General features: G+C 32.8%; 1 protein-coding gene across 13 annotated transcripts in view; it reads left to right on the top strand.

Moving 5' to 3' along the window:
* Positions 1-10,454, top strand: part of PICALM (phosphatidylinositol binding clathrin assembly protein) — a 94,055-nt gene that overhangs the window by 1,270 nt on the left and 82,331 nt on the right. The gene's annotated exons all lie outside the window — the stretch shown is intronic.

Genomic DNA, 10,454 nt, shown 5'->3' with positions numbered 1-10,454 from the left:
CTTTTCTTACATGGCATATTACACCATTCACTAACTTATATACAATTCCTGGAGCTAACTCCTCCCAACTTTTTCCAAACCTGGAAGCCACCTGTAATAGTCTCCTTTTTCATTCCACTCCTTTACCTCAAGGTACAAAGCTCAGTGGATTACTCAAGCTTTGACTCAATGGAGCTTTGACCTGAAACTTTTCAGGGAAACAGAGGGACATAGGCATAGTAATAAATTCCTTTTTTAAATGGCTGTTGGACACATAGCCTGACTGACTTTCATCCTACATGAAAGTTACTTTGCTTTACTGTTTGAAGCAAGAGTGAGCATGTCCTGAAAGGGAATTCACTGATGGGAGTCCTGTTTTGATTTCTTCTTTGGATGTTGGCCGTAAGGTTTGCAGTTTTAAAAAAAAATGTACAAAATGTGAATTCTTCCAAGATACTTTGCTCATGAAGTACTGTTAGAACAAGTTATTGCTACAGACAAACCCATTATTCATTGTGACTTACTCCTTCCTTGTGGAAAAGTTTAAAAAAAACATCATTGCTGCTTGGTTCTTCTCTCAGATGTGCGGATCATACAGGCTGCTTATTAAATATCAATCCTTGACTGTTTAGAGAATACAGAATATATTTAAATGATGACACTTTAATAAATGGAAATTCTTTAAAATACATTAAGTGCTTTTTTGATTATCTGATATTTGGAGTAGACATTTCTACTGTTTACTTCTCTTCGGATGACTACTTGGCTTGCTCTACATAATCTATGGTTTGCCCTAACACTGTTAATTCTTTTGTGAGGTTGATTTTTGTTTGTTTTTGGTGTTGAGGGGTGAGTGAAGAGACTACTTGTGACTTTGTGAACTGTTATCCTCTTCTCTCAGTTTAAATGATAAATTATAGCAAGAATGAATAGCGCTTTTAAAAGTCCTTTTTAAAGGTTTTTGTCTTAGTTGCAGTTCTTCTAACACATTGTGGGAAAGGTCAGAAAATAGGCTAGGTACGTTTAGGAGAGTGGTACTTGATTGTGGTTTCTAAATGTTGGCCTTTTCTCTTGTAATGGAAGCTACTGCAGATACGAACTGGGATTAGGTTTGGTATGGATAATCTCACATTTGTAGTTCTTTTTATTTTCCACTGCTGTGTTTATGAATTCCCTATTCTTTAGAACTTGAATATTTCTGGTAATTTTAAAAAAAAATCTGTATAAATAAGGAGCCACTACTCTATTTCATTTAAATGAAGTTTTTTTAAATACAGTGATACCATTTTCGCTGTATTATTTAAAATATCCTTGTAACCAGTTCCATTAATGACATAAATTTAAGTTTGACCAATGGGTGGTTTTTCTAAACACCTTCTTCCCCCACACACTTTGACATACTTTGAGAAAATTGAAAAGGCTTTCACAAACAGTTCTGGTTCTTGACACCGTGAACTCTTAAGGCTTTAATGTAGAGATAATTTTTCCTCTTTTAGAAATTTTTCTTTCTAGTGAATGCTTAGTTCTGTTGCATCTTTTAATGTCTTAAAAAACTGTTGACTAATTAGTTGAGGCTAATGAAAATGATTTCATTTTTTAAATGTTAGTATTTAACAGAAAAATATGCTTAGTACTGTTTTTTTTTTCCTATAAGCCTTTAGAGTGTAGAGGTGATTTCTGTGTACTTCACCAAGGTCTTTCCATATTAGGAAATGATTATTGTTAACCCATGAATTATTGCTTAATTCATACTACAGTGTATACTTGTTTAAGAAAGCTTTTGCTTTGCTTATAGGTGTCAGTAGATAATAATGTTAACTAGTGTCCCTAGTGTGAAAAGAGTTGTCAAACTTGAAACATATTTGTAAAAATAAACATGATTTGCATTTAAATCCAGATGTCTAATGGCCATAATAAAGATGGAAGAATAGCAGCCCTTGTATTTGAAGGACTTCAATTTGCCAGGCACTTAACCATTATCTAATGTAATCCTCTCTCATAGCTATGGGAGAGTAACGTCATATGCATAGAAAATAGTCTCTAACTCCATTTAAAGAGGTCAGAGAATGCTTAAAACATTAATAATTACAGTATAGACATAACTCAGTTTTAAAATTTATAAATTCTTAATTTAAAAACATTCTTACCTGATTTCACAACCTTTACTCTTGTTTTTTTGACAAGAATATTTTCCTTTTTTCTGTACTTGTTTAACTTACTGTCCTTGGGCATTTATGTTGTGACATGTTTCACTGAAATGTAATATGTTAATGTCTCTAATGTCTTCACTTTTTTATCCGCATTTTTCCCAGTTAATTTCCCGGGATACTTCATTCCACCCACCATCTGCCCTACATTCTGTACAACAAAATCAAAATCATGTTCTTATTAAGCATCCATTATAAGCATATTTCTAACGTGGATAGAGTGTGGGTATTTGTGTGTTGTGTACTGGATCTAGACTGCCTAATTTTAATTGTGGCAACATTTTTTTTTTAAATAAGAATTTGTGAATGTTTTGAATATGTGGATGATGGAATTTGTATTTGGGTTAGTGATTTGTGTGACAATTGAAAATATATATAGAACACTGAAATGTACCTGAAATAATTATCTTTTTAAATGAATTATTGATTTTTTCAAATTGAAGTATAGTTGATTTACAGTGTTAATGTTTCTGGTGTACAACATAGTGATTCAGTTATACACATATATATTCTTTTTCAGATTCTTTTTATAATAGGTTATTACAAGCTTTTGAATATAGTTCCCTGTGCTAACAATAGGACCTTGTTTCTCTATTTTGTACGTAGTAGTTTGTATCTGCTACTCCCAGACTCCTAATTTATCCCTCCTCCCTTTCTCCTTTGGTAACCATTAGTTTATTTTTTTATGTCTGTGAGTCTCTGCTTTGTAAATAAGTTCATTTGTGTCATTTTTTTTGGTTCCACATGGAAGTGCTACCATGACATTTGTCTGACTTTCTTTACTTAGTATGATAATTTCTAGGTCCATCCATGGTGCTGCAAATGGCATTATTTCATTCTTTTTTATGGCTGAGTGGTATTCCATTGTGTGTGTGTATACACACCCTAATTTCTTCAGTCATCTGTTCATGGACATTTAGGCTGCTCGGTATCACTAATTATCAGAGAAACGCAAATCAAAACTACAGTGAGGTATCACCTCACACCAGTCAGAATGGCCATCAGTAAAAAGTGCACAACTGATAAATGCTGGAGAGGGTATGGATAAAAGGGAACCTCCTACACTGTTGGTGAGAATGTCATTTGGTGCAGCTGCTATGGAAAACAGTATGGACATTCCTTAAAAAACTAAAAATAGATTTACCGTATTATCCAGCAATCCTACTCCTGAACATATATCTGGAGGAAACTCCAATTTGAAAAGATGCATGCATCCCGATGCTCATAGCAGCACTTTTTACAAATTATTGATTTTTAACATCTTAGTTAATGCTATCCAATGAGTGCTTAGTTTGCATGTTGTCAAAAAGGGGCCTGGTAACTGGGATCTGATTTGCCAGAAGGTGCATGTGAGGAAGATAATAAGTAGAAGATCTGCCCCTAAATGGCTCTTGTTTAGAAATAGGTAACTGGGGCTTTACAAATGGGTCTTGTTTTAAAGAGACAATTATTTCATGGTTATGTATGGGCTTACTGTTCTTTCCCATAAGAATTAACCATACGGTTTGTATTTTCATTTGGTTATTTGACCTATTCTGTTGTGAAATACAAAAAATGGTAATTGAGTCATCGAAGTGATAATTATAAGATTTGACTTCTTATGTCAAATGCCAGTGGTATACAGTAGAACTCACAAATGTTAAGTTTTTTCCTCCTTGATATATTTAGTTATGTTTCTGAATAGGTTGTATTTTAAAAGAGAAACTGAAGAGAATTTGACATATAGCCATTTTGTTAACCACCTTATTTGTAATTAGCAAATCAATTCTAATATATCTTTATAAAATAATTAAGCTTCATTGGTGGACTTGTTATTTTAAGAAATACTATTTAGACGTTAGTCTTTTTTTTTATCCTTGTAGCAATGCTTCTGAATAATTTTCAAAGATGTCTTAGAATTTAATTTCTGCAGAAAAGTGAAACTTCGTTATGAAGTGACTTTTTCTCTCACTTGATTTGTAGAGCACTTGTATGAAATATTTAATTAGGTGTTTTAAAAATACATTGTTTAAAATAAGTCATTCAAATTAATCATCCGAATTGCTTTACTTTTTAAATAAAATTGTTTATCTTAACTCTGATTATTACTCAGAATATTTAATGTGAAAGTTCACTGTAATGCATAGAAAGTCTCTTCTGTTCTGTTTTCCTCAATTTCAAAGTGCTTAGTTGTGTTTAGTTCCATGATTTCACCCTTAAAATCAAAGAAGAAAAATAAACTTAAAGGCTTCTTGGCAAGAGGTTAGAGCCCTACCAAGAAGAAGTAGGGTTAGATTTTCAAAGTAAAGGCTTAATATTTGCTCTTCCTGTTCTTCTGGTGGTTGAAGTGGCATTTCCGTTACTTTGTGTTCCGTCTCAGTATGTTCCCAGTTAAATGGCTTTATATATTTCTCTAGAGAATTGAAATGTTTGGATTTGACCTTTTAGAGTTTTGTATATTCATTGTGTATATGGTCCTTTTCATGGAGACTAGTTTGTGGGCAGTTAGAATTTGCTAGTGATAGTCCTTTAAAAGAGAATTTTGATGAAATTAAACCTTTATAGTAAAAATTATTTTCAAAGTTGTAATTTGCCAGGTTATCAGAATATTAAGGATTTCTCAAATTACATTAGAATGTGGTGGCGATATTCACAGCTAGGTGTGTTCTTTGTGCTTGTGCCTGGATTGATTTTATAATTAACAAATATTTGTGCTTACTTTGTGCTGGGCATTCACATTACTGAACACTTTACATTTATTAACTTGTTTATTTCTTTCAACAACTTTGTGAGAGATTTTATTATCACCATTTTACTAAGAGGAAACTGAGGCACTGAGAAGTTTAGTAATTTGCCCAAGGTCTCATAACCAGGAAGAGGAGAACAGGTCTGTGCTTTCTTTTGGAGGGGAGGGGAGGGGAGGTAATTAGGTTTATTTATTTATTTGATTATTTTTAACAGAGGTACTGGGGATTGAACCTATGACCCTATGCTTGCTAAGCACTAAATAAACCATATTTATTGATTCATGGCAGTGTTTCTTAAAGTGTGGTTCTGGGACTCCTGGGAATCCCCAAGACCCTTTCAGCATGTTTGTGAGGTCAAAACTATTTTCGTATGCTAAGACATTATTTACCTTTTCCATTTTCATTCTTCTGTGATTGTACAGTGGAGTTTTCCACAGGCTATGTGATACTGCAACCAATTGAACGTAGTAGCAGATGTGAGAATCCAACTGTTTTCGGTTAAGCCAGATAGTAAAGAGTTTTTGCAAAAAATGTGAAACAATGCTACTGTTTTAAATTTTGACTTTGGAATTTTTTTTTAATGAAAATTGCCAGCATATGATGAGTTTTATTTTTAAATGAATTAATAATGTTTAAAATTTTCTCAGTTATAATTTCTAATGCAGTAAATATCACAGAGAAAAACTACATGAACAAAACTCTTTGGAGTCCTCCATTTTTAAGATTGTAAAGGTTCTGAAACTAGAAAAACACAACTCTAAGGAAGAGTTTATATTAAGAAGGGATAAAAGGGTACTCAAAAACTAGGCTTCAGTGGTCCTTTAAGTTCTCAGAGTAACTTTGGATTTGATTTATGGATAACAGTGACCCAATCATTGTAGAGCTTTAAGCAAGAGATGTGACATAATCCTTTGATTATGTCATATTGTTAAGTAAATTGGAAAGAATGTGCTGTATGTGACTTGGAAAGGAGACTGATTGGGGGCAAAAAGAGTTGATAATCTAATCTTTCCTAAAAGGCCTTGATAAAGTCCATCATTAACTGAGACTCAATCTATTTTTTCTCATTTTTTTTTCTTTTCATATATAAACTACTTTTCAGCAAAACAGATCAGGTACCAGTTGTGCCAATTTAAGTTCTTGATCCCCAAACTATTTAGCCACTTTTGCAAATACCATGTTTTGGACACAAAATATCTTCACCTCTCTTTCAGTATAGATCCATCCTTCCTTTTAAACATTATTTAAACTAACTTGCTTTTGTTAACATTCACATTTAAAGTAACGTCTTTCATAAAGACATTACGAATAACTTCTCCTGGTTCTATTATTCCAACTTTATCATCATTTAAAGTTTATAATTATTTTGGTTAAACAGTAGTTAGTGTCATGCTTTTATATATATTTTGGGTTCATGTGTGTTTTCTCTGTAGAATAGGAACTATTCTTTTCTGTACTGTTCTATATCTCATCTCCAAGTACCTAATCAGTGACTCTTTGGGTACCCAGTAAGTATTGAATGATTACACATAATCTTCCATCACAGCTCAGGCTATTCCATGAACATCGTATGGACACAGTGTAGAGGTCTATTCCAGTGAACATTTTGATAATGTTTTTATGGCCATTAAAAATGGTTAAAAATTATATGTAAAGTCAATCAGTAGCATTGATAAAAAAAATAACAAATTACTGTGTGTTTCATGGAACCTATGGAGCATTGAGGTTTAGTTTTGTTTAGATATTATGTGGTGTTTCCAAAGTATTGTTATAGCAAAGGAACAATAGTGTTTTGGTTACAGCTACTCAGTTTGAAAACTAATATATTAAAATGCATATTTTTGAGGATGTGTTCTTAAAAGTAGAAATTAATTTTCAGAATCAAACAAGAGACCAGAATTAGATTTGAAATATTTGTCAGAGCTGCTTCCTTATACAACTCCAGGAGGTGCAGATAACATTATAATCAATGTGCAGGGTGCCCTTAGAATATAAGTATACAGCAGCCTAACTTTAAATGTAAGAAAGGATAAAGTACACTTAATATGTAATGTCAAAATTAAAAAGAAAAGAAATGACTGTTTTAGAATGAAGCCTTATGAGTTATGAGGCAAGGGTTGTAGTGGTAGTGGGGATGGCCATGATGGTAGGACTGCTAAATCTAGATTATCAGTTGATGCCAGGGACTGATGGGAATTGCTGAAAGTTTTTTTCAAGTGCTTAGAATTCCATCTGTGATTTCTGAACCGGTGCTGGCATTTATAGTCATAAATTTGAAAGCCTCCTAGGGGCCCTGATTTTACTCAAGGGGCACTTCTTCCAAGTAATGGTGGAGGAAGCTAGACATGCTTCCCAAACTTCTTCCCTCACTAAAGATTATAGGTCTACTTTTTACAAGTGGCTTCATAGAGTATAGTCAGTTGCTGTATTTTAATGTACATATTTCTGCTGATTATAGGTCTCTTCATGTGCTTATAAGCTGTGAGAACAAGGGTCGTGTGTGTGTGTGTGTTTATGTTAAAATTTATATGTGCTGGTAATTGAATTGGTTATCTTGTAGAAGCTTGAGAAATACTAATGTAATGTATTTTAAATACATCTAATATGCAAAAATCTTACTGTAATTCAAGTATATGCCAAAAAGTGAATAGGGTGGTATTCACACTGGAGAGGATTTGCAGACCTTCTTGTTGTATTTGAAACAGTTGCTTGCAGAAATGATTCATGCATGATATTGACTGATAAGAAATACTTTAATTTAACTAATCCAAAGCTAATGTGCAAAAAGAAATTGTGAGGCAAAGTGATTTTTTTGTGTGCAATTTTTAAATTGAGATGTAGCTCACATAACATAAAATATCTTCACAGTGTTGTGTACAACCATCACCACTATCTAATTCTAGAACATTTTCTACCACTCCAAAAAGAAACCACCTCTCTGTTAGCAGTCACTCCCCAGTCTCTCCACCCCTCATTCCCTGGCAACCAGTAACATAATTTTCTGTCTATAGATTTTCCTATTCTGGACATTTTGTATGAATGGAATCATACAATATGTGGCCTTTCATGTCTGACTTCTTTTACTTAATGTAATATTTTCAAGGTTCATTTATGTTGTAGCATGTAACTACTTCATTCTATTTATTACCTAGTAATATTCCCTTGTATAGATATACCACATTTTGTTTATCCATTCATCCATTGATGGACATGTGTGTTGTTTACCCCTTTAAACCCACTAAGAATAATATTGCTATACATTTTCATATACAAGTGTTTGTATGAACATTTGTTATCACTTCTCTTGGGTATGTACCAAGGAGAATTGCCAGGTCTTGCGGGATTATGCATATAACTTTTTGAGGAATTACCAGACTGTTTTCCACAGCAGCTGCACCACTTTATATTCCCAACAGCAATGTATGAAGATTCCAATTTCTCCACATTCTTGCCAACACTTGTTTTCCTCGGGGTTTTTAAAATTTTATTATTCTAGTCATCCTAGTTAAACTGGTATATCATGATTTGGGTTAGCATTTCCCTAATGACTAATGATGTAGAGTATATTTTTAATGATGTTGAGCTTATTGAACATTTACATACTGAAACATTACATTTTGAAAAAAATGTCTTTTCAGTTATTTTGCCCATTTTAAATTTGGTTCTTTATATATTTGGAATGCTAGAAGAGTTTTTAACTTATTCTGAATACTAGATCCTTATATGATTTGCATGTGTTTTTTCCCATACTGTGTCTTATCTTTCCATTTTTTTAATGGTTCCCCCATCTTTTTTGTTTTTGTTTCTGTTTTTGTTTTGGAGGGCGGTAATCAGATTTATTTGTTTTAATGGAGGTACTTGGGATTGAACCTCGTACATGCCAAGCATGCGCTCTACCACTGAGCTGTACCCTCCCCCCCACCTTTTTTTAACTGAAATATACTTGATTTACAATAATGTATTAGTTTCAGATATACAGCATAGTTTTTTAGAGATGATAGTGCCCTTTGATGCACAAAAGTTTTTAATCATGAAGTTCAGTTTTTCTGTTTTTTCTTTGATTATTCGTGCTTTTGGGATAATATCATAAGAAACCAATGGCTAACTAAGGTTACACAGATTTACACCTCAACTGCTCCTAAGACTTTTATAGTTTTTAGCTCTTACTTTTAGGTTTGATCAATTTTGAGTTTTTATATATGGTGTGTGGAGGCATGAGTGGCATTAAGGAATGTTAAGGATATTTGAGTTTTTCCCATTTTGAGGTTGACCTGAGGTCCAACTCTAATACTTCTGTGTAATGTGGAAAAAAGAGATTAGTGAGGGAGAAAATACTTTTCTTGATGGTATTCTCCAGTACTGATATAGTTCCTTGACTGTGGAGCATTTGAATGAAACATTCTTTCAACTGGATGGACCACTTATTCGAATCCATTGAACTTTTTTTTTTTTTTAGGTTCTCAGTATAGTTTAAATGTGTGAAGAGATAATACATAGTTGCATTAGTATCAATAAGCAGTTATTTTTGTCTACCCAGAATACTGTGTATGTTTCTATAATATCTTTGTACTTCCCCATAATGACATTTTTCATGTAATATAATTCTTTATAGCTTCTATAATTATAATTGTTTACAGAGAACCCTTGTGTGTCTTCATTACTGTGCTAAATAGAGCGTTTAGCAAGTTTATAATAAAAAGTTGCTGAAAAGAGTGAAGGAGGGATGAGATTTTCATGGGTTTTTTTTTAATGTGTTATCAAGCAGTGTTTAGGACTTTGTTCCGTAAAGGAAGAGGAAGATTGCTGTGAGGGTAATAGAATAGTCTTTGATATAAGTAGTAGTTGTTTGTTTAAACTTATTTCTGTTTCCATGTTGCAGTAAATTTTTTATTATTTATTGGTTGAAAATGTGAGGAAGTTAAGAAATAAGCTTCCAGAGTTAGATTATGTAAAATTAGGGCAGTTTGATACACTAAAATATTATTTATTCCAGGACTTACCTAATCGTGACATATTGGACTTCAAACAAATGTTTCTTCTGCTCTTCTTTATTTCTTTTAGTATATTGATTATTATTTGCTAATGGATGATTGTTGTAAGTGAATTCCAGGCAGTCCTTGATTTTAGACTTCATGTTATCTGTGATAGTTCACACCTGATAGCAGAATGCTAAGAGACCTTATTTGCTAATGCTGTATGTTTTAAGACTGGCAAAACATGTAAAGTGCAAAGAAAGATAGAAATGAAGTATATGACTTTAATAGACTGTCATCAATGAAATGGATGTTAGCCTTGATTGGCTTCTTCCCACTACCTACTTCAGCAATTCCCTTTATCTTCTGGTCTTAGAATTCTGAAGTGAATTGCCTATGGAAATATAAATTAATTTGTTTGAAAGTGAAATGTAGATAAATCTTAATTCATTTGTGTACCTAAAGACCCAAGAGATTATTATCTTGTGTGACTATTTTTCGTGAAGACCTGAGTGGAGAAAGAGAATTATAAGAGCAAATCTTTTTAATTTCATGTTATTTTAATAAAA

The sequence above is a fragment of the Camelus bactrianus genome, chromosome 10 (assembly GCF_048773025.1).
Source record: "Camelus bactrianus isolate YW-2024 breed Bactrian camel chromosome 10, ASM4877302v1, whole genome shotgun sequence".
In the NCBI taxonomy this organism is placed as follows: Eukaryota; Metazoa; Chordata; class Mammalia; order Artiodactyla; family Camelidae; genus Camelus; species Camelus bactrianus.
This window is presented reverse-complemented; position numbering and strand designations above follow the sequence as displayed.